We start from the raw sequence: 26,318 nt of genomic DNA, 5'->3' as shown, positions 1-26,318 counted from the left end.
CTTTGTTTGTATGTATGTTCCTCTTCTTGGACATTCCAATTATGGGAAATAGTAAATTCTTTACTCTTCCTAATTTTTCCCACGTTGTGTTCATTTTTCCCTCTCTTTTTTTCTCTCTCTCAAAGATAGTAAAACCATAGTTACGGCCTATGTTTACATATTACTTAACTCCCTTAATGAACCTTAAAGGCAGTAAGATTCTGCAGGAATAGTGAACCTTATTTAGAATGTGAGTACTATACTTCATCATCACTTAGCCCCTTCCAATTATTTTGAAAGAAAATCTTCTTTGTATTTGTGTTTCAAAGATTCTTCCCACCTCTGTTATTTTTATCAGGAATGTCTGAAAATATTTTTTTCTATTAAAGGTCTCTATCTTCTTCCTCTGTAAGATTATCTCTTGTTGGTAGCGTAAGTTGTTTTTTGGGTATAAACCTTTTTCTTTTGTCTCTGTGAATATAGTATCCAAGATTTCCTCTCTCTTTTTTCATTTTTTTGAGTGAGGAAGGCAGGGCAATTGGGGTTAAGTGACTTGCCCAAGGTCACACAGCTAGTAAGTGTGTCAAGTGTCTGAGGCCGCATTTGAACTCAGGTCCTTCTGACTCCAGGGCCAGTGCTCTACTCACTGTGCCACCTAGGTGCCCCAAGATTTCCTCTCTATTAGCATAGTTGGAGCATATCCTTGTATGATGATGACTGTAGTTCTTTTAAACTTGAACTCTTTCTTTTTGGCTCCTTGTAGTATTTTTTACTTCATCTTGAACCTCTATATTTTATCTATATGACATTTCTGGCTATTTTCTATTTTAGATTTATCAGGAGTTGAATAGTATTTTCTTTATATATTTATTCTCTTTGTCCTCTAATTCTAATACATCTGAGGAATTTTCTTCTATGATTTCTTGAAATATTGTCCCCAGGTTTTTTGTTTGGTCACAGTTTTCAGGAAATAGGATGATTTTATCTGTCCTTGTAATTTTTTAGTCTTTTGACTGTTACGATATTTCTTTTCTCAGGATATCATTGAGTTCTGTTTTATCCATTTTGTTTTTCAAGGATTTAATGAGTTGAGTGTGGTTTTCTACCTTTTATTCTAAGTTATTTATTCTTCTTCCACCATTTTTCCCTCAAAAACTCTAACTTCATTTTTAATGACTTTACTAATTTCTTCTAGTCACTCTTTTGGAGTTCTTGTGGCCAAGCCGTTGTTTTCTCTGGGGTTCTACTTGCTCTTATTATGAAGTTACTCTCTTCTGAGCTTACCTCTTTGTCTTCTCTTAATCCATAATGCTTCATTTAATTTGGAATTTTATTCTCTCTGCTTATATTTTTATAAATGATGTACTTATGTAAGCATGCTTAGGCCAGCTGTGGCTGAGATCATGCCTACTGGAAAAGGAATTGGCTGGGGAAGATGACTTGAAAGTAATCCTGCAAGCCTAAGAGATGATTTTACTGGAATATCTAAAGAAGGCTCTTTTCTCCAGTGCTAGAATGCACAATCATGTGCACATGTGCACACAAGCATACGCGCACGCACGCGCACGCGCGCACACACACACACATTTTCTTTAACCATAATTCTGTCAAATATCTTCTCTATCCATCACCCTCCCATGCAAATCTTGATTATACTCATAAATAAGAAGGACTAGCCCATAGCTGGATTCAGGATTTAATTTCTCAGAATCATCTTCTTTTTCTTCCTAACTACCCTGGCCCACAAATCAGATTCCACCAAACCTAAATAAGCAATACCCCTCTCTCCTGACAATATCTATCCCTGGGCAGTTAGAATTGGACCTAAACCTTACACTTAATTAAATTTATTCAATAAATATTTAGTAAGCACCTACTACGTGCAGTGTCAGGAGCTGGAAATACAGCTCTGCAAAACAACAGTCTTTCAAGAAGTTTTCAATTTAATAGGAGGAATAAGACATATAAAAATAGATATGGTCTAAGGTAAAAGAATAAAGACAAACAAAATGTTATAGGAGATTTAAAGAGGGAAAGGCTACTTTCAGATGGAGCATCAAGGAAGACTTCATGAAAGAGGTAGAATTTTGAAGGTAGAGAAGAACTTCAAAAGTTGGAGCTATAGAAAAAAGACCAAGAAGACCAAAGAGAAAAACCAGAAAGCGCCTCCAACCAAACCAGGACTGCACAAGAAGATAATTAGAATAGAAATTAGAATAGCAAATGGATATACAGTGAAAGGCAGACATCATCACAAGCTCTGGTACCATGGCATGAAGCATGCAGAATGTTGACCCTGGTATATTGGAGCAAGAGTGGGGAAAAGAAGCTACGTTGAAAGGTTACTAAGTGAGGAGACAAGGTAGGGATATGTAGGCATACTTGGAAGTCTAAAGCCAGTACTCCTAAAGAGGTCGCAGCAGGAAACAAGGCCAATGCACACCAGCTAGCCTGCATTATCAAAGGCTTTTTCTAAAAGGTAAAAGACCAGTACAATCTCTAACCATTTTGGAGTATGTCAGTGCCATATTTGAGGACTGGATAAGAAGATGGAAATAAGTACTAGTACTTTCATTTGGCCACCAGAAGACAGAACAAGAAGACAAGATTTAAGGGAGAGAAGGAAGTCTACCAGCCGCCCCATCCAGAAGTGCGGTAGGAATAATAATGGTATATAGAATATAAAGAGCTTTCGAAAGGCCTGGACATGGCCTGTCCACTCCCTCCAAGAATGTGGTAGGAGAGCAAGCCAAGCCCAGCAGCAAGGTCCCAATTCAGAAACTGATGTTATATGTTAGATGTAATGATGTCTGGAGCAATCAATAAACATTCGAAACAACTATATTGTGCTATGCACTGTGTTAGGGATACAAAAGAGGCAAAAGACAGTTCCTGCTCTCAAGGAGCTTTCAGTCTCAAGAGGAGCTTAGAATCTAATAAGCACGTGCACAAAGTACCTCCAATGGCATCTCCCCTTGTGGAGGTTCTAGGGAGCTCCTGGAGAGCTGTGATGGACACGTGATGGAAGTGATTGAGACAGACCATAACTGGTCTGGTCACTAATCACGTGGTGAAGAGGAGGCTCTTTGATAGACTGTGGAGGCATTAAAAAGACCTATTAGGTTCAGCCCCTTCCTCTTTTGCTTCTGCTCTTGGGGGAGCTCTGTGACTCCTTCATGTCAGGAACTGGGGTGACTCATTGATTACCTGCCTTTTCAAGTTCATTCCTAAAGGAACAAATTATTGGAGATTAAAGGAGTTGGTGGAACACAGAGTGGTGTTAATATTGCTGGGATGACAGACTTGTCTGTGTTCTGATGAGAAAACTAGTCTCCTGGAGTCAGGCAGTCCCCTAGGTTGGCAATTCCCAGGCACCAGGCCTTTTTCTTGTGGTAGAAGGGTGATTAGGGGAAGGGTAGGTCATGAGATACAGAGGAGTTAGCTGTCTGCTTCTGGGATGGCATTTGCTTTTAGAATTCAAGACTGGGTCCAGGGTTTTCTCAACACAGCAGGGCTTTATTTTCGCTGGTGAATACTTAAGATTCCATACCTTTGAAGATTTCATTTTCCCTGTAAAGATTATGGAAGAATGTCTTGGGTAATGTGAGACTGGAATTAGCTGTTGGTTTGAGCTTAGTCAGGGTATGTAGAGGGGGGTAGGGGTATGCGTCCATACGTGCTCACCACCTGCTCTGCCTGGAATGTTTTTTTCACACTTCAACTTGGCATTTCAATATGGTGACAGTCACTTTTGTCACTCCAACTCCTGATGGTGGATTGGAGCAAAGGTGCTACCAAATCTCCTAGTGCTCAGGGAGAGGAGAGTATAGGGCAGGGATCAACATGGATCATTGCAATTGCATTTTAAAAATCAGATGTTTCATGGCATTCGATCCCATCTCTGAGTTCTGAAGGGAGCTAGGGACTCTAAGAGGCAGAGGTAATGACAGGGGGAGTGCTTTCTAGGCACCTTATACTTTACACCTTACATCTTACTCTCCATCCTCCCTCCCCACTCCATACTGTGCAATCCAGTAGCTCTGGCCTCCTTTCTGCTCCTTGTACAGGAAACTCCATTTCCCAGTTCTGTACATTTTCTCTGGCTCTCCCCCATTCCTGGAATGCTCTCCCTCCTCATCTCTGCCTCCTGACATTCCTGACTTCCTTCAAGTCCCAGCTAAAATCCCACCTTCTATAAAAAGTCCTGTCAATTCTAGTGCCTAGCCTCTGTTGATTTTCTCCAATTTATTCTGTATATATCTTGTTTGTACATGGTTTTCTGCGTGTTGTCTCTCCCATTAGACTGTGAGATCCTTAGGAGCAGGGATTGTTTTTTTGTTTGTTTGTTTGGTTTTTCCCTCTGTATCCCCAACATTGTAGCTGCTTAATAAATACTTGTTGACTGACTAACTGAGGGACAGCCTGTGCAAAGATATAGAGCTAGGAAAATAGAATGCCATATGTGAGAAACAGAAAAGAAGTGATGGGTCAAAGATCTTTCCCTAACAAGTCCTGTATCCTCCAATATTCTCTTCATTTTGTTGAGTTCTTTGTGTGTTTTGCTTTTGGAGGGCTACGGAAACAAGTTCCTTCTATGCATAGAAAGAGTTCTGAGTGGCTTATGAGAGCATGGGGATAAGGACTAGGTAAGGCAGACATACAGAGGTAGCTCCAGGCTAGACATCTGTATTCTAATTTCAGCCTTACCTTTGAAACCTTCCCTTTTGGCCTGGGGCAAGTCACTTGCCATCCTCATGTCTGTGTCTCCATCGAGGGCATGAGGCTAATAATGCATACTTCATAGAGGTGCTGTGAGAGATAATTAGTATTGCCTAAGTACTTTGAGATCCTGGATGAAAGGCCCTATGAGTAGAGAACATTATTATTACTTTATATCATCTTAAGAAGTACCATGATGATGATAATACTTACCTGACACTTTTCATCTTTAAAGGGCTTTTTAGACACTAGCCAATTAAACTTCAGAGCTCCCTTTCCTCAGTGGCTATCATTAGCTCCATTCCTCAGGTGAAGAAACCTCCAGAGAGATGACTGTCTGTTAAGGCTACAGAGCATGTGCCTGTCAAGGACATAACTAGAGCCTCCAATACCCCAAAGGTTTCTCTAGTAGTGGAGAATGCACACTAGCCTCAGAACTATGTAGCCACTCTGCCTCTTCAACAATTTGACATTAAAGGGACTGGTGACTCAACAAGACAATTGGTTTTGTTTTGTTTTGTTTTGTTTTTTTTTACCTTGGACTTATTTCTTGGCTAGGTGGAGCAGTTGATAGAGTGCAGGGCCTGGACTCAAGAAAACCTGTTTTCACATCCAGCCTCAGACACTAGCTGTGTGACCCTGGGCAAGTCACTTTACCCTATTTGCCTCAATTTCCCCATCTGTAAAATGACCTGGAGAAGGAAATGGCAGACTACTCCAGTATCTTTGCCAAGAAAACTCCCAACAGGTTCACAAAGAGTCAGACGACTGAATAATGACTCAACAACAACAAATTTAACCCCAATATGACTTGTCTCTACCATCCACCTTGCTTCCCACCCCTCTTAGGTGAGGTGTGCTGTGCAATAGAAAGTGATTTGGGTATGGCATTTGAGGACTTGGGTTCCAATCCTGGCTCTACTATTTACTTCCTTTGTGATTTGAATTGAATCATTAATCTTCTATCTGTAAAATAAAGGCCTTAGACTAGAAGAGTGCTAATGTCCCTTCCATCCCTAAATCTATCATTCTAAGAACCTGAAAACTGATCTTAATATTGGCAATTTAATTCAATAAGCATTATTAGGGACATACTATTCAACACTGAGCAGTAGTATGGTTCTGTGGCTAGAGGACTGGGCCTGAGGGCAGGAGACTTAGTTTTGAATTCCTTCCTCAAACCAACTGGGCGACCAACACAAGTCACTTACTCTCTGAGCTTCCGTTTCCTCTTCTGTAAAATGAGGGTAATGATAACCTCTAACTTATGAGGTTATTGTGAAAATCAAATGAGAGGACCCAGTTTAGTACTTTGCCAACCTGAAAGTGTTTTATAAAAGTCAGTGCTGCATCATCACCATCATCACCCATTCCAGCTGTGTGGGTGGTGATGATATGAGCTCAAGGCATGAGGAAAGGGGAAGGAAGGACAACAGCTGAGCATTCCGAAGCCAAGAAGAAATGGTTTTTGTATTGCTCCCACCACTGCCAATTTTCTCAGTCACAGACAATAAACATTGATTAAAGTACTTACTATGTGCTACTAAGTACTGATGATACAGAGAAAAATAAAAGACAATCCCTGCCTTCAAGGAGTTCACAATCTAATGGGAAAAACAACATGAAAATAACTATGTGCAAACAAGCTATAGGTGGGATAAATTGGAAATAAGAAGGATCGGGAAAAGCTTCCTGTATAAGGTAGAATTTTATTTGGAACATAAAGGAAGATAGGAAGACGAGGAGGCAGAGATGAGGAGGGAGAACATTCCAGAAATGGGAGATAACTGGTGAAATTGCCTGGAGTGTGGGGAGATGGGCATCTAGTTCCAGGAACAGCAAAGAGGTCAGGGACATTGGATTGTAGAATACATGAGAGGCAGGAAAAGAGTACAAGGTGTGAGAAGAATGGAAAGGTGGAAGGAGGAAAAGTTATGAAGAGCTTTGAAAGTGTAACAACAATGCTTCTTGCTGCTACTGTGGCTGTGTAAGCACACAGGAGGGCTGTTAGCACAGGTTCTTTTATCTGCTTTTCTAAGGAAAGCAACTTTAAGGGGTTAACAGTATTGCTTTACTTTAACATACATATATCATTCACTTAATTCAGGGGAAAAAGTCAGCACCCTGAAATTCAGAGCAAATACAAACAGAAATTACAAACAGAGAAAATAAAACAGAGCAAATAACACAAATCAATAGACAGGCTTCTAGCTGTCTGACCAAAGCTATATATACATAGTTACCAGAGAGAGAAGCACCAACATTTGGGTTTTCAAAGCTGGGGGGCTCCTTAACGGCTATCCCAGAGTCTACACACCAACACTCTTCCAATGAGTAAGCCCCAAACAAAATGCTAACCTCAGATTATATAGACACTTCTTCAGAGTCTGAGCACTTCACACCTCTTGAGGGTTTCACACCTGTAGTGACCTAATTAGTAAAAGGGTGTGGTCCTTTCTACAAACAAAAGCAAGACTCAGTCAAAGGCATTCCAAACAAAAGACAGCAAAAAATCCCACTTTGCTTGCCATTACAGAAAGCCAAATACATGATTTAATATTCAATCCTGGAGATATCAGAGAACCACTGGAGCTTACTGGGTTGGGAGTAGTGTGGGGTGAGGTGGGGAACATCGTTATACCGGCACATAAAAAAAATTACTTCAGTGGCTGAATGGAGGCTGGAATGGAGTGGGGAGAGACTTGTGACAAGGAGTATTAACTATGATTAAATATGAATTCCTGCTGCCATCTATGGAATCAGCTAGTGATAACATCATCTCTATGTATTGAGAAAATTCATGTTTATAAGGCAAATATACTTTTTAAATATATTTACTTGTCTGCCCCCTAATCTTCCTTGGACTAGATTTCCAACTGGATGGATATCCCACAGGGATCGCAAAATTGTCCTTCCTGAAGCAAAACCTTTTAATCTTTCCACCAAGACCCCCTCTGGGTATCCACATTGCTTTCTAGTACATTGCCATCCCTCCAGTCACTCAAGTTCACTTCAAAGATGACCTTAGAGCTTGGGGACTACAACTGCATAGGTAAATGTAACTATGAAGCTAATAGGAAAGCAGTTTGATAGGGAGAAAGAGAACACCCATATTTACACCCAAGAAGTCAATGGGGGCTAGAATATTATAAACTCCCAAGACTCATGATAATGCTTCATTTTCACATCTTCCATAATCAGTTGATTAATCAACAGGCATTTCTTAATCATCCGATATGTACCAAGCACTGTGATAGGTGCTGGGAATATAAATACAATGAATGAAGAAATCCCTGCTCATAAGGTATTTCCATTCTGATGGGAAGACAAGTACATATATAAATATATGCCCAAAGCAAAATAGTTAAGGTGGGCAGCTAGGTGGAGGGATAGAGCGCTGGTAGCGTAGACAGGAAGACTCATCTTCTCGAGAGACCCTGGACAAGTCACTTAACCCCGTTTGCCTCAGTTTCCTCATCTGTAAAATCAGCTGGAGAAGGAAATGGCAAACCACTCCCATATCTTTGCCAAGAAAACCCCAAATAGGGTCACAAAGAGGAGACTACAGCTGAAATGACTGAGCAACAACAACAACCTGAAAGGGAAAGCACTAGCAGTAAAGGGGAATCAGGAAAAGGGATCAGAAAAGATGGTTGTTTGAGACGCATCTTGAAGGAAGAGAGGTATGCTATGAGAAAGAGATAAAGAGGGAACATATTTCAGGCATGGGAAACAGCCAATGCAAAGACATGGAGGTTAAGGGGAGGAATGAGTATTTTTGAAGCACCTACTATGTGCCAGGCACAGTACTGTACTATTTGATCTCATTTGGTCCTCCCAACAACCCTGAGAGGTAGGTGCTTTTGTCATCCCCATTTTAAGTGGAAGAATCTGTGGCAGGCAGACATTAAGTGACTTGCCCATGGTCACATGGCTAGCAAGTATCTGAGGTAGGATTTGAATTCAGGTTTTCCTAACTCCAGGTCCAGCATTCTATCTACTGTTCCATCTAGGCAGAAAGGAGATGGAATGCTGCATGTAAGGAACAAAGAGAAGGTCTGTTTGACTAAATTACAGCATGCAGGAGGAGGCGAAATGGACAATGAGGTTGGAGAAATAGGCTGGGACAAGATTGGGAAGGGCTTTAAAAGCTAATTGGAGGAGTGTATATTTGATTCTTCCTCTCCGGGATCACTGCCTTGTCATGGCAGAGGGGATTGCGTAGCTCAATGAAACAACGGACTATGCTATGCAGGCTTACCTAAGACGTCCAGGTCATAGTTGAGAGTTCTGACAAAAGGAGATCGCCTGCAGAAGTAAATGGCAAGCCATTCCAGTACCTTCACCAAGAAAACCTCATGGACAGTATTCCAGGCATGCTATAGTCCACAGGGTCATGAAGAGTTATGACTGAACGACTCAACAATAACATTTGATCCTAGAGGCAATAGAATTTACTGGACTTTGCGGAGTCGAAAAATGACAGCAATGACCGATGTAGAGAATGTGAGTTGCTACTATCACCATCTTATAGATGAAGAAACTGAGACTCTGAGAGGTTGATCAGGATTTCCCAGCTAGTAAAAGCCTCAATTTAAACTCATGTCTTCTGTTCTTTCCACTACATGATATCTCCTACTTTGGAATACCTTTAGACTAACACTATTCTATTGGATTGACTGAACTAAGAAAACCAACCCTGGGAATGTTGTGCCTCCAAATGTGAACAGCCTCCATCCGTAATCTGAGGCCATAGGTAACTGAACCCTGCCCCTCCCCAAGCCACAACAAAGCCAGAGCCCCATCCGAGGGGAGAGCATCTTTTCTCTCTCCCAGGTCCAACTTTACAGTCACTGGACTGAGTTCTCATAGCAAGCTCACTGATCTTCTGAAACCCTCATAGTCTTATCAGGGGAGAACTTAACATGGAGCTGGATGGAGGGAAATAGAAGGAATAGAATTACAAATTGTACATTGTATACACTAACAGCAATATTGTTTTACGAACAGCATTGAGTGAATAAATCATTTTGACCATTATAAATATCCAAATTAACTATAAAAGACATATGAAAATACTATCTGCCTACAAAGAAAGAACTAATAAATAGAAGGTTCTATAGAACAATTTTACATACATAGACCTATTTGTGTCTAATGGTAGTCATCTCTGAGGGGAGGGGTGGGGAGAAGGGAAGAAAAAAAAGAAAAAAGAAATTTACATGCTAACTTTATTATATATTTAGAAGGAATAGCAAGTTGTATTTAATATATTTGCAGTGTCATGTGCAATCCTTTTTTATTATACTATGTTGTAGAAATGTTTGTTTTTATTTTAGAAATTAAAAATAAAATAAATGTGTGAGAGAAAACAAATGGTTGGAAGGCCTTTCTCAGTTGGGAAGTGAGGAGCCTGGGAAGAGATTCAGAGTTGGGGATGGGAGAAACTGTGGAAATATACCTGACAAATTCCTAGGTCAGTGAGTAAAAATGAGTAGGCTTGTTTAGAAGAGCCATACCCAGGGACCAAGGACCTTTTCCTTCCCTTCTCTATGTCCCTTCTTTTGATTCATCCATAAATATTTATTTAATAAGATATGTCTTCTCAAGTCTCTTTAAAGAGCTGATAGGGTCTTATGACCATTTGTTAACTCAGGACACTTTGAAAACTTGGCAGCACCTACCTTGAACAGGGCTATGTAGATAGGAGATTTGTGATAAGAATGATAAGCCATCAGACTCGGTGAGTCTCAGAATAACCAACATCTAAGTTCTTCCTTCAGGCAAAAGTTATGACCTGATCATTTCCTAGCTTTAAGATTACTTTCTATAACTTGAGGAATTCATGCCTTTTCTACAGTTTCTAGAGAGGCAAGGAACCTTAAACTAGGCAGTGTGGGATAGTGGCAAGAGTGCTAGATTTAAAATCAGATGTTGTGGCTGTGGTTGTTCAGTTGTATCTGATTCTTCATGACCTCATTTGGGGTTTTCTTAGCAAAGATACTGGAGTGGTTTGCTATTTTCTTCTCCAGCTCATTTGACAGATGAGAAAACTGAAGCAAACAGGGTTAAGTGACTTTCCCAGGGTCAGACAGCTAGTAAGTGCCTGAGATCAGATTTGAACTCAGGAAGAGGAGTCTTCCTGACTCCAGGCCCAGTGCTCTGTCCACTGCGCCATCTAGCTGCCTCAGTTTCAAATCAGTTTCAAATCCCAGCTATGCTATTTACCACCTATGTAACTTTGAGCAGAGCTTTTCCTTTTTTGAGTCTCAGTTTCCTTATCCATTCCTATGAAGGAATTGGCCTAGATGGCCTCTAAGGTCCATTCCAGCTCCAAATGCATGATCCTTTGATAAACTATGCCTCTGGCTAATAGACTTTACAGTGAGAGCTGTGGATGCTTCCTTTTCCTGGGATCAATGCTCTTTTCCTTCTTAACAATGCTGATGATCTTAGGAAAATCAAGGACACCATAAAAGTAGGTTGATTTCTGATAAACTGATCACCTAGAAATGAGGACATCAAAACCATGCCAGAAATGGAATGACTTTGAAAAGAAGGTTCAGAGATTTGGCTGGTATGGGGGAGGGATTGGGAGATGGTTTTAAGACATTGTTAGGTTCTTTTTGTTAGGGTGTCTTAAATTGAAATTATCAAATGGCTCTTTAAAACTGACACCCTTTTGTTTGATTAGCCTACTGCAGATAACCTTTATTAAACCTGATCTGAAATTACAGACATAGACTGGTGCTTCTTTGATGCTGTCCCTGTTTCATTTCCTGTTTATACTATGATCCACGTTGCACCAGGAGATAAAGCACTTCTGAGCGATATTAAGACATAAAAGTCCCTTGGCTATTTGCTAGCACTGTTTTGATGTTTTCTTGCTCCCTAGAAATTAGCATATCCTTTTCAAAGGCTGCCTCTGATGAGAGTAATCCTTTGCCATGATGTATTTGCTAAAAGTCATCAACTATCTTATATTGTGGAAAGAAATGACACATAAAAGGCATGATACTAGATTATTGATAATGAGGCAATTTGGGTAACAGTTGCTTTTGGCTTTTATAAAAACACATTTTTGACACCATAAATACACTGGGCTTATATTAATGAGGATTTAATACTTGGGAGATTTTAAAGAAACTTGCCTAGTACTTTCAAAGGGAAGGGGGAAGATAGGATGGTGGGGTGGGGTGGAGGGGTAAGTTTAAGTTTTTCACTAGTTTCACTGATATGGTTTATCAAAATATTTTACTGCTTTAGAAATCAGAAATGATAGAAAGTTGTCATTTTTAACTTGGTGCTTATCCAAAAGTACTGTATAAAACCCTTTTGAGAAAATAACTTTTTGTCCATTTACACAGAATAAAAAACAGATTCAAAAAGTTTGACAGTTGGAGCAGTGGTTGGCTATTTAAAGGAAAGAGGATAGAGAGGTCTAGTGGCACAGTAGAGAGAACACTGGATTTAGAGTGAGAGGACATGATTCAGATTCCAGGGTTCATATTTCCTGGGGTGGAAATGAAATGATGGGATGCCTGGGGGGAAGTAACCATTCCCTCCTAAAACTTATGATAGAAGACAGGAAATCTGGGCATTGGGGGAGGGGAGAGAGATAATGAGTTCAGTTTGGGCCATGTTGAGTTTAAGAAATCTACAGGAGATTCGGTTCAAGATGTCTAATAGGCGATTGGATATGCTAGACTTGAAGTCAGGAGAGAGGTTAGGGCTGGACAAATAGATCTGAGAATCATTTGTATAGAGATAATTGAATCCATGACAGCTAATGAGACCACTAAGAAAAATCATATAACATGAAAAAGAGAAGAAAAGCTTTAATGACTTAAAGATGTAGTAAGACTTTTGCATCACCCTGTATTTGTATGAATTATATAGCTCAGATATCATCTTAGAGAGATTAGCTTAGATTTTTTTCCTCTTAAGTTTCCCTTCTAATTCTAACTCTATTGATTTTGTTTATGCAAAAAGTTTTTGATTTTATATCATCAAAATTGTCCATTATATGATTTACGATCATCTCTATCTTTTGTTTGGTCAAGTATTCTTCCCTCAACCATAGTTGCGAAAGGCATTTCCTTCCTTTTTCCTCAAATTTACTATATGACCTTTTTATTTAGGTCATGTGTCTCCTTAGAGCTTATTGTAGTGAAAGGTATGAGATGTTGATTGAACTATACTTTCTGCCTTACTCTTTGCCAATTTCCTTAGTAGTTTTTGTTGAATAGTGAGTCCTTACCCCAGTAATTGCTCTTCTTTGGTTTATTAAACGCTACGTAACTATGTAGACTGCTTTTTGGTCTTCTATATCAAATCTGTTCCATCGATCAACTTCTGTCTTTTTTCATCACTACCATGCAGTTTTGGTAATTACCACTTTTGCTTTTGATTACTGTTCAAGACGCTGAACTGTTAAACCCCTTTTATTCTCACTTTTTTTAAAAAAAATTAGTACTTTATTTCTTCCCTCAGCTACATGTAAAAACAATTTTTAACATTTGTTTTTAAAACTTCGAGTTCCAAATTCTCTCCGTTCCTCCCTCCCTACCGCCATTGACAAGGTGAGCAATTCAATATATGTTGTGCATGTGTAGTCATGCAAAACATTTCCATAACAGTCATGTTGTTATTCTCACTTTTTTATTACTTCCCTAGAGATTCCTGACAGTTTTCAAACTCAGATAAGTTTCATTCTTATTTTGTCTAGTTCTATAAAACAATCTTTTGCTAATTTGATTAAGATGATACTAAATAGATATATAATTTATCTAATACTATCATTTCTGTTATATTGACATGGCCCAAACTTGAAAAGTTAATATCTCTACAATTATTTATCTCTATTTCTCTAAAGAGTTTGTAGTTGTAATATAATTTCTACAAGTTTTGATATTGGCTATTTGGTTTTTCCCCCTTTTTATCAGGTTAGCTAATTGTCATTTTATTACTTAAAAAAAGCTCACAATTTTCATTTATCAGTTCAAGGGTTTCTTTTCAGTTTCAATTGTGTTTATCTTTATTTTTAGAATTTCTATGTTTTTGCTCAGTTGGGATTTTTTATTTATTGTTTGTTTTTTAAAATTTTTATTATTTGCAGTCCAATTCATTCATCTCTTCTGTCTCCCTTTTGTTAGTGATAGTATTTAGAGATATAAATTTTCTCCTAATTATTTTTTCATGTATCCCCCAAAAGCTCATTGTAATTTTCTTGATGAAATTATCTATTGTTTCTATGATTTTCTCATTAATTTTCTTTGAGATTACATTATTTAATCTCCATTTAAGTTTCCTGAAATACCCTTTATTGATTAAAAACATTTTATTGAATTGGAGTTAGTAAAAGATATATGCATTAGTACTACTTTTATGCATTTGTTCATGAGGTTTTTGAGCCCTGGCATATAGTCAATTTTTGTAATGGTGTAGCTATGAAAAATATGTATTTTCTTTTCCATTCTCATTCTGTTACTGCCAGAGATTGATTATATCTATCTTTAAGAAAAAAAGAAGCATGCATCTACATATACACATACATATATAATATATACATGAGTGTATGTGTGTGTATAAGTATATTCAAGTACTAAATTTCCTGTGTATCTTTTATATTTAATTTTTCTAGGTCTGAAAGGGACACATTGTGGTCTTTAACTATTATAATATTACTGTCTCTATAATTGGATTGGTTTTTCCCTTGCTTAGTGCTGTGGCATTTTATGTATACACATACATATATACATACATATACATATACACACATATCTGAAGTGTTGATTGATATTGTTTTTATCTGTGATGTCTTTAAACATGTGATTTCTTTTTTGTATAACATTGAGAAGCATGCTTTGTCTTTGGTGCTCTAAAATTGTGTTTTTGTCATCACATTGTTCAGAGTTATGGTCTTTACAGTTGTTTTTCTCTATAATATTGTTGTTATTACATAAATGGTTCTCCTGGTTTTGCTTACTTTACATTGCATCACTTCATACAGGTGTTTCCAGTTTCCTCAAAAAAGTGTCCATTTCATCATTTCTCATGGCAAAATAGTATTCCGTTACCTTCATATAACAAGAATTTATTTAGCCATTCCTTAATAGACAGGCACCCCTTTGTTTCTAGTTTTTTTCTTCTTTGAAAAGAGCTTCTATAAATATTTTTTGTAACAAATGAATGAATGAATGACAAAAGCATTTATTAAATGCTTATTATGTCCAAAACTCTGTGCTAAGTGTGTGTGTATAAGATACAAATTGAAAAGATAAAACTCTCAAGGAGCCCATGTTCTAATAGTGAAGACAACATATATGCATCCTTTTCCTCTTTCTTTGATCTCTTTGAGGACATAGGCCTAATAGTGGTATTGCTAGATCAAAGAGTATGCATGGTTTATTAACTTTTGGGGCATACTGCCAAATTGCTTTCTAACATGGTAGAAGCAATCCATAGCATCATCAACAGTACATTAATATGCCTGTTTTCCCACAGCCCCTCCAAATTTTGTTGTTTTCCTCTTTTGTCATTTTTGCCAGTCAGATAGGTATGAGATAGAACTTCAGAGTTGGCTTAATTTTTATTTCTCTAATTATTAGTGATTTGGAGTATTTTTTCACAATTTTGCAAATAGCTTATATTTCTTCCTTAGAAAACTGCTTGTTTATATGCTTTGACTATTTATCTATTGGTGAATAGCTCTTAGTCTTATATATTTTAATCAATTCTTACATAACTCAGAAAGAAGATCTTTTAAAGAAAGACTTGCTGTGATATTTGAAACCCATTTTCCTTCTAATTTTTATTGCATGGGATTTGTTTATGCTAAACTTATTGAATTTTGCTAAAATCAGAATTTTCCATTTTAGCTTCTATGATTCTCTCTATGCCTTGTTTGGTTAGGAACTCTTCAGCTATTCATAGATTGTAAAGGCAATTTCTTCCTTGCTCTACTAATTTGGCTATAATGCTATTTTAAATGTCTAAGTCACTCCTATATTTAGAGTTCATCTTGGTATACAGCTTGACATGTTAGTCTAGACATAATTTCTGCCAGACTGTTTCCCAGCAATTTTTGTCAGGTAATGAGTACTTGCCACAGCAATAGGAATTTTGGGGTTTATTGAACTGTTCTACTGCATTCATTAGCTCCTGTATGTTAATTTTTTCCACTGATTGACCTTTCAGTTTTTAACCAGAACCAAATTGTTTTGCTGAGTATTACTTTGTAATGTAATTTGCAATGTTATTCTGCTAAGCCCCATTCTTTCTCACTTTCTTCTTCAGTATTTCCTTTGTGATTTTTGACTTTTTGTTCCTTAGATTAATTTCATTTTTTAGCTATATAAAATAATCCTTTGATGTCTTGACTGGTAGAGTATTGAATAAATAAATCAATTTAATGAGTAATATCCTTTCTATTATTTGTTGGACAGGGCTCAGAGCAATGAATATGTTTCCAATTATTTTATTTTATATTATATTTATTATTATATAATACATTTTATATATAATTATATACAATTACAATAATATAAAACATAATTGTAATATATTTACATATTATCCTATTCTACTTATATTCTATTCTATTTACTATTTTATTTTACTTGTTTTTATTTCCATAATGAATATTATATAGTTGGATTCATATAGTTACTGAATTTGTCTTGGTAGATAAACTCTCAAACATTTTATACATTTTGCAGTGATTTGAACAAAATTGATCATTCTTTTCTTGCTGGAATTTATTGGTAATATATAGGAATGCTGTTTATATCCTTCAGATCTGAAGAATTTATTAATTGCTTCAATGGCAATAACTTTTATTTCTTTTTTTGCATATTCTTGTTCTCTCCATTTCCCTTTCTTTTCTTACTGTTATAGCTAGCATCTCTAGCACTACTGTAAATAATAGTGGTGTTACTTTACCCCAGATCTTACTGAAAAACCCTCTAACTTTTCTTCATTACATATAATGTTTGCTCTTGGTTTTAGATAGATCTTATTTATTTTATTAAAGAAAAGTAAATTTGTGCCTGTGTATTCTAGTGATTTTAATAGAAACAGATACTGGATTTTCCCAAGAGCCTTTTCAGTATCTATTGACATAGTCACGTGTTTTTAAATACGTTATTAATATGATTTACTGTTTTTAGTCTTCCTTGTTTTAAAACAATATTCTTGGTATAAATCCAGCTGGGTAATAGTAATCATTCTAATCCTTCTAATATGTTGTTGTCACCTATTTGTTAATAGTGTGTTGAAATTTTTTGCATTAATGTTTATTAGAGATATTGGTTTATAATTTCTTACTCTGTTTTGTCTATCAGTGCTTTAGGTATCAAGACCACACGTGTACTATGGAAAGAGATTGGAAGGGTCTGTTCTTTTCCTATTTTTGCAAATTATCATTTGATGTACATCTTTTTAATTATTTATTTTTTATTTTTCTTTATTTAAAATAGGAATCAATTTTTCTTTGAATGTTTGGTATAATTCACCTCTATATTTATCTGGTGCTGGATATTTGTTTGTTTTCCCTTTGGGAGTTCATTTATGGCACCTTTAATTTTTTATTTTAACTTATTTAAATGATTAATTTCTATTTTTGTTAATTTGGATATTATGCATTTTGTAAATATTCATATATTTCCTCTAAGTTAACAGTTTTGATAGCATATAATTGGGAAGAATAGTTTCTAATAATTTCCTTTGTTTCTTCATCAATTGTTGCACATTTTCCTTTTCCTATTTTTAATGTGAAAAAATTTGGCTTTCCTTCTCTTTTTCAAATCATATTAGCTATCTCTCTTATTATTATTATTATTAATAACTTGTAGCTTTCAGCAATGAGCTTTTGCTTTCAATTTTTATTAATTTTTTTATTTTTCAGAATTTTTACTGTTTTTTTGATCAAGGGTTTTTAATTTCTTGTTTTTCTAGATTACTTTTTAGTTATATGCCCAAATAAATGATTTATTCTTTCTCCCTTTTGTTGCTGAAAATATGTAGAGATAGAAATATTTCCCCCAAGGGTTGCTTTAGCTTCAGCCCATAATTTTCATTATGTCATCTCATTGTTGTCATTTTCTTTGAGGAAATTTTCCATTGTTTCTATAATATGTTCTTTGATTCTCTATTTTTATTAAGTTATATAGTCTCCAATTATATTAACAATTTTTTCAAAGGCCTTTTATTGAATATAATTTTGTTACATTGTGATAAATTATATATTTAATATTTTTGCTTTTATGCATTTTTGGTGAGGTATTTATGTGTCCATGCATGGTTAATTTTTTGTTAAAATTTCATGCATAGCTTATGTTATTGTTTAATCATTTCAGTCATATCCAATTCTATATGACCCCATTTGGATTTTTTTTGGCCAAGATAATGGAGTGGATTGCTATTTCCTTCTCCACCTCATTTTACACATGAGGAACCAGAGACAAACAATATTAAGTGACTTGCTCAGGGTCACACAGCTAATAAGAGTCTGAGGCCAGATTTAAACTTAGATAAGATGAGTCTTCCTGACTCCAAGTCCAGCACTCTATCCACTGTGCCATCTAGCTGCCCCAATATTGATGTACTGAATCAATGCCCTAATACAAATTATGTATTTAACATTTTTGCTTTTCTGCATTTTGGTGAGGTATTTATGCCCCAATACATGGGTCAATTTTTGTAAAAGTTTCATCTGTGACATATATGCATTTCTTTCTGTGCTGATTTCTTAATAACCAGAGATCTACCATCACTAATTTTTCTAAATTTCTGTTGAGATCCCTAATTTCTTTCTTGCTTGCCTTCTTAGATTTTTCTAAATCTGAAAGTTATATACTGTGGTCTCTCATTCTTACAGTTTACTGGTTATATCTCCCTACAATTTGATTAGCTTTCCTTTAAACAGTTAGATACTATGGTATTTTGGTGCATATACATTCCATAATGATATTGATTAGTTGACTAATGATGTCTTCAAGAGTAATATAGTTTCTGTGCTTCTTTCTTTTTATCAACCTTCCCTCAACCATAGTTGCGAAAGGCATTTCCTTCCTTTTTCCTCAAATTTACTATGATATGACCTTTTTATTTAGGTCATGTGTCTCCTTAGAGCTTATTGTAGTGAAAGGTATGAGATGTTGATTGAACTATACTTTCTGCCTTACTCTTTGCCAATTTCCTTAGTAGTTTTTGTTGAATAAGTAATATAGTTTCTGTGCTTCTTTCTTTTTATCATGGATATTTATCATAGCTTTATCTGAAGTCATAAATACTACCCTCTGCTCTTTTTTAGATCAACTGAAACAGGATAGATTTTGGTCTAGTCCCTTATTTTATCTCTGTAAGAATCTTCATGTTTCAAGAGTGTTTGTTATAAACAACATATAGTTGGATTACACTAATTATTCTGTCCCTTCCATTTTATATACAGAGAGAAAGAGAGAGAGAGGTTGCCTAACACTTACGATATGCAGATGAAGAGGTATGTTTCTGTTCCATTACTCTTTTCTTAGCCTTGCCTTGCCCCTAACCCCAGGTTTTTACTCTTTCCTCCTTTCCTTTAATCTCCCTTTCACTCTCCCTCCAAATATCACAATTTATTTTGCTTGTCAATATTCTCTTACCTATCCTGATCTCTTTCTTATATCCCTTTTTCTACCCTCCTTTCACTATCCCTTCCTATTTTCCTTCCCAGTTTAATATTTTTCTATGTTGTTAACTCTGTGTGTGTGTGTGTGTGTGTGTGTGTGTGTGTGTATAATTGTGTTCAGCTTTCCTTTATCTAGTTGTGATGAAAGTTAAGTTCATGGAATTAAATTGATGCCCATTCCCTCCATTCTTTTCTCCATGTCTGATTATCCTTTATCTTTTTCATTTTTATTGTTTGAGGTAATGATTTTCCTCCCTTTCTTTCTGCTTTTCTCCCCGGTATGGTCTTCTATCCCTCCATTTTCTATCTTCTCTTAAGAACATTGAAACAGTACAAAACCACTTTACATTCTTTATTGTCTTATTTACTTTCTGTATGACCTATGTATATATTAAGGTTCTGACATTTATTTCTTATATTCTAATAGCAAATAAACAATTCTCTCCTCACCTCTTCCAAATGAATATATATATATACCTTTCAATGTTTCTCTTGAGTTTTGCATTTCCATTTCAAAATATCTACTTAGGTCTGGCCTTTTCATCAGAAATGCTTGGAAATCCTCTAAGTAATTAAAGGTCCATTCCTCCCCAGCCTCTGTCCATTAGTATTATACTTAGATTTGTCAGATAGGCTATTCTTTGCTGTAAGCCTTTATATTTTGCCTTTTGAAATGCTGTATTCTAACCTCTCCTCTTTCTTATTGTGGCAGCTGCCAAGTCTTGTGCAATACTGACTGTGATTCCTTAGTACTTGGTCTCTTTCTTTTTGGCTGCTTGCAGTATTTTTGCTTTGACCTATTATAAGCTCTGGATTTTGTCTATGATGTTCCTGGGAGTTTTCATTGTGGGGTTTATTTCAAGAGGTGACTGGTGAATTCTTTCTATTGTCACTTTACCCTTTGGTTCTAAGAGATCTAGACAATTTTCGTTTATTATTTTTTGAAGTGTGATATCAAAGCTTTTTTATCATGATTTTCAGGTAGTCTGATGATTCTTAGATTATTTATCCTTGACATGTTTTCCAAAACAACTTATTATACTCCTTGCATTTTCTTCATTCCTATAGGAAGACAGGAACATTAGTGTATTTTTGGAGAAGATAAGAAATGGTCCAACTATTATGGAATTTAATTTGGAACTATGCTAAAGAAGTGACTAGAATGTCTACACTCTTTAACCTAGAGGTCCTATGACTAGGTTATATGCCCTAAGGAGATCAAAGAAAGATCATATACACATACACACACATATAAAACAAAATAATTATAGCAGTACTTGTGCTGGGAAAAAAGTAGATACCCACTAATTGGGACAGCTAGATGGTGCAGTGGATAGAGTGCTGGGCCTAGAGTCAGGAAGGCTCATCTTCCCAAGTTTAAATCTGGCTTCAGACACTGGCTGCATAACCCTGGACAAGTCACTTAACCCTGTTTGCCTCAGTTTCCTCATTTGTCAAATGAGCTGGAGAAGGCAAACCACTCCAGTATCTTTGCCAAGAAAAGGGTCACAAAGAATCAGACATGACTGAAATACCTCAACAGCAACAACCATCAATTAGAGAATGGCTAAACAAACTGTGGTACATTAATGTAATAATTTCTTACTATGCTATAAGAAATGATGAATATGATAAATTCAGAGGAGCATAGGAAAACATATGAAATGATACAAAAGGAAGAGCAACCGAGAAAATAATATAAAGTCTACAACAATGTAACAATAGACAAAAAAAACCAAAAGTAAGAAACTGAATACTGCGTAATTATAATGACCAAGCTTGACTCTGGACAACAGTGAGAAAAAGCACCTCTTATCCTTTGCTTTAGTGGTAGGAGACTATATTTATGAAAAATCACATATATTGTCAAATTTCATCAGTGTTTTATTTGACTTTGCTAATTTTTTTTCCTTCTGTAAGTTTTGTTACAGAAGAAGGCTCATTGGGTAGGAGAGGAGAGAGAAATATATGTATACATGAATGTAATTTTAAAAATGCATAAGTTAAAAAAAAAGCAAACAAACCAGGCTGAACATCTGTGTTACTGCCTACAGGAGGCTTTGTGCCTTCACCGTACCTTGATATATCATGTCATATTGTGAAATATGGTGGCAGAAAGAGCAATATATTGGAGGCAGAAGGCTACGCTGAAAGACTGCTATTTGCGCAGGATATTGGGCAGATTACTTCACCTTTCTGTACCATAGTCTGGTTCCTTATATGTAAAATGAGGTGTTGAACTAGAAGATTCCTTCTGTCTCTATGTCTTAAATGATTCACCAGAATATTGATCACTTGACATCACGGAATATTTATAGGCCCTGGAGAGTAAAGTTTTTCTGACTTTCAAATTCTGTGTAGTCAGTCAATAAACATTTATTAAGTACTTATGTGCCAGGCACTGCTCTGAAGACACAAAGAAAAGCAAAACAACAAACAAAAACACTCCCTGCCCTCAAAGATCTCATAGTCTAACGAGAGACAACATGCAGACAGCTATGAACAAACAAGCTATATATGGGATAAATTGGGAATAACAGAGGAAAGACACCATAATGAAGAGGGATTATGAAAGGTCTCCTGTAGCAAGTGAGATTTTAGCTGGTACTTGAAGAAAGCCAAGGAAGGCAGGTGGCAGAGATGAGGAAGGAGAGCGTTCCAGGCATTGGCGACAGCCAGGGAAAATGTCCAAGGAACAGCAAGGAGGCCAGTGTCACTGAATTGTGAAGTTACTTAATGGTTCTTCCTCCTACCCCTACTATTTCTGACTATTTAGGAACTAGTTCTGAGAGGCTAGAAATTATTCTGACTGGTCAAAATAACATCTAAAAATGCTTCCTGAATGAGTAGGCCCAGGATATTTGCAATCTTACTAAGCCTCGAAGTGTAACAAGTGAATCTTCAGGAAAGAAGTATTTTAGACTGTGTTAGAGCCAATCACAGAATCACAGAATTTCAGAGTTGGAAGGCCTCAGTGGCCATCTTCTCCAAACCATGCCTGAAAACAGAATTTCCTCTATAGTATTTCTAAGAAGTAGTCATCTGGACTTTGCTGGAAGACTTCCACTTTAGGACAAATCCAGTTATTTAAAAGTCTTCTGTTATATCAAGCCTAAATCTGCCTCTCTATAATTTTCACCCATCACTTCTATTTCTGCCTTCTGGGACCTAAAAGGATGAGTCTAATCCCCTTTTCAGGTCACAGCTCTATAAATACTTGAAGACAATGATGTATTTCCCCCACCCCAAGTCTTCTCTCCTTTTAGCTAAACACCCTTAGTTTCTTTATGGTTGAAGGATGTCCCATAAAGTAGCCTATCATGGTACAGAGATTCCAGAGAGGAATTAAGAAGGAGCAGGATAGGGGGGAAAGGCATGACTTTTTCGGGGCTAGGAGGTTCTAATGACTCAATCCATAAAATAGGGCTTTGAGTGAGTGGTTATATTTGCCATACAGACATCAACAATCTCTTCTCCATCCACTTCCTCTCCATTTGCAGCTGCTCTTTCCCTCCCCCACTCTCCACTTCCCCAACCCAGACATGCAAGCTTAGCCTCTAGGGACTTTGGGAGAATTAATGAGTACATGGTCCATAAAGGACTTTTAGATCTTTGGAAGCAAGTACAAAGTATACTTTTTGTGTGGATTCACTAATTAATGAACAAGAAAAGCTTTGAAAATTACAAACACCATATTATTATGATTTGCAAGTTCCTTCATGCTTTAGTTTTCTCATCTATGAAATGGGAATAATAACATTTATCTCAATGAGATTTAGAGAAAATAATTATATAATGTTAAGTATTATGTATGCTGTGTTTTGATATTCAGCACTAACGCACAGATTTTTTTTTCTTTCACTGACCTGGATCAGAATTTGAAGTAGAGAGAGATTCTTTTAATCTTATCAGCAAAGCAGGCCATGCGTATGGATCATAATTACTGCCTGATCAGTACTATGGAATGGATCTCGTAGAAACTTAGTACAAACATTTAGGGAAATAAAATGGACTTGATAGGCAGCAAAGTGGCACAGTACCTAGGATCAGGAAGACCTGAGTTCAGATTCAGCCTTAGGCACTTAATAGCAGTATACCTCTGGGCCAGGGACTTGACCTCTGTCTGCCTCAGTTTCCTCCTCTGTAAAATAGAGATAATAATAGGACCTACCTCCCACAGTTGTTTTAAGGCTCAAATGAGATATTTGTAAAGTATTTTATAAATACTGGCACTCAATACACACTATTGTCATCATTGTGTTGTATACATCACTTAGTCTTTTCTCTAGCCATTTACTCTGCACTTGAAGCTGTTCCTTCCCTCTCTCATTCTCTACTTTCCCAAGCCAGGCATGTGACTTAGCCTTTGAGGATGTTAAGACAATTAATGATCCTTTATCCAATATCATTGGATGGAAGGATAAGGTATATTAACTTACCTACCTTATAGATCTGTTACCTCAAGTTTGGGATTGGAAAAAATGGAGATGCTTGCGGGACAGTTAACAATTAGCAAGGAGGTTTACTTAGCCATAGCATGCATGGAAAAATATTCAACAAAGATACTGCCTTGATTCAGTTGAGCTCAACTTCCTTGCTTCTGTGTGGCCCATGATGGTTTATGCTCAGTCAACAAACATTTACATGCCTACTGTGTGCCAGGCAGTATGTACTGGTCATTGTGTCTCAGGATGTGTGGAGGATAATAGAATATAAGAAGCCTGGAAAGGTAAGAAAGGAGCCAGGTTATGAAGGGCTTTAAAAGCCAAATAGAGAATCTTATATTTGACCCTGTAGGTAAAAGGGAGCCATTGGGGTTTATTGAATAGGGAGATAACATGGCCAGACTTGTTCCTCCCCACTCACATCATCTGTGTGAGTGGCCTGTGGTTGGCCCTAGAAAGCTAGGGAACTCTAAAGAAATTATAATTTTCTGAGGGGTCATTGTCATTTGAAGAAAGCAAGAATTGGAATAGACAACTCTTTTGTGGATCAGAGAACTTAAAACAAAACCGGAGTAATCTATGTCTGAGTTAGTGACCTCCTTGTAAGACGTGGTGTTAATGAGGCACTCATTACTGCAAGAAGCTTGCAATCTAATGGGGCAGACAACAAGCAAACAAATGTGTACAAACACGCTAGATACAGGATAAATAGGAAATTATTATGAGAGGGAAGGCACAAGAAAGAAGAAGGGCTGGGAAAGGCAACCTGTAGAAAACAGAATTTTAGTTGAGACCGAGAGGAAATCAGTAGGCTGGGATGAGGAGGGCATGGGGACCTGAGATATGGAGTATCTCATTCACAAATCAGCAAAGAGGTCAGCATCACTAAACTGAAGACTACTTGATGGGGAGTAAGATGTAATAGGATCAGAAAGGTAGGAAGGGGCTAGGCAATGAAGAAATTTGTGAGATAATTTTGTATTTAATCCTAGAGGATACTGGGAGCCATTGGAGTTTTTTGAGTAGGGGGAATGACGTGATCAGACCTGTATGTTAGGCAAACCCCTCCTGACTCCAGGGCTGGTGCTCTATTCACTGTGCCACCTACATGCCCCAAAAGAGGATATATACACATATATATATATATATTATATATATATATATATATATATATATATATATATATATATATATATATATATATATATATGTATGTATGTATCTATATATATTGAAGTGAGATTTTGCTTTAGGGGCTTGCTCATGAGAAGGACCTTTTGCTTCCCTGGATGGCACTCTGAGTAGCTGCTTGTTAAAGAGCCCCCTGACTGCTCAGATGTAAATGCTCCCCCAATCTGGTGGTGTATGTAGGTGGTTGTATTACTTTGTTCAGATAGTTGGAGCCCTGTCTGTTGATCTTTGTGCTAATTTCTCTGCTTGTATTTTCTCCATGTTCAGGGTGCTCACCTTTCCCCTGAACTAGTGAATGTAATTAAAGTAAGATTGTTGACCCCTTAAAGTCACCTTTCCTTTAAGAAAAAGAGATCAAAGAACCTGTGCTAGCAGGTCATCCTGGGTGTGCCAGGGTGCTTGCTGTTACAGGCAGGCAGACCCATCAGCAGGCTATTGCAAAAGTTCAGGTGTGAGGTGATGAGGGCCTGCACTAGAGCAGTGGTGATGTCAAAAGAGAGAAGGGGCTATATTAGAGAGATATTACAAAGGTAAAATTGACAGGCCTTGGCAACAGATTGGGTGAGAGGGAATGAGGAATCAATTCAATTTAATAAACATTTATTAAGCACCTATTATGTTTTAGGCACTGTGCTAAGAAAAAAGAATAAGAGACCATCCTTGCCCTCAGAGCTCATGATCTATTTGGGGGAAGACAATATACAAAAAGAAGATGTAAAGGGGGGCACCAGAGGGTGCCCAATGTAGGGCATGATGTTCCTCAGAATTAAAGCCAAGCAGAACTGCTAATGAAAAATGGAGTTACCTGGAAAGTCGTGAACCATCAATAAAGGAAGTCTTTGGGAAGAGTTTAATGTTCTAGTCTTCAATCAGAGGAGGAGGGAACTAGGGATGAGTTGAGAAGGTGACAAGCATCAAAACCTGAGTGAATCAGCATGGTGATAAGATTTTAGGTGATCAGGTTGGAGTGAAGGGCTGGTGGGAGATATTTCCTGTGAAGCCAAAGACAAATAGAGCTGCTGATGGAAAATGGAATCAAGAGTGACACCTAGGTTGTGAACCTGAAGAACTGGGAAGATAACAGGTTAGATATAGTGACTCACACACGATAGTACAGCTAGTAAGCATCAGTGGTAAGATTTAAACCCAGGTCTCTAGACTCCAGGTCTGGCATTTTGATGACAACTTTCCATTATTCCACACTTCTCTCAAATGCCTGAGATTGCTCCCAAAGAAAACCAGATGAGAGGTTAGCTATAAATCCATCTTCAATTCTGCAACACAAAACCAAACCAAAACAAACCTTGAAGTCT

Source organism: Trichosurus vulpecula, chromosome 4 (assembly GCF_011100635.1).
Source record: "Trichosurus vulpecula isolate mTriVul1 chromosome 4, mTriVul1.pri, whole genome shotgun sequence".
Classification (NCBI taxonomy): Eukaryota; Metazoa; Chordata; class Mammalia; order Diprotodontia; family Phalangeridae; genus Trichosurus; species Trichosurus vulpecula.
This window is presented reverse-complemented; position numbering follows the sequence as displayed.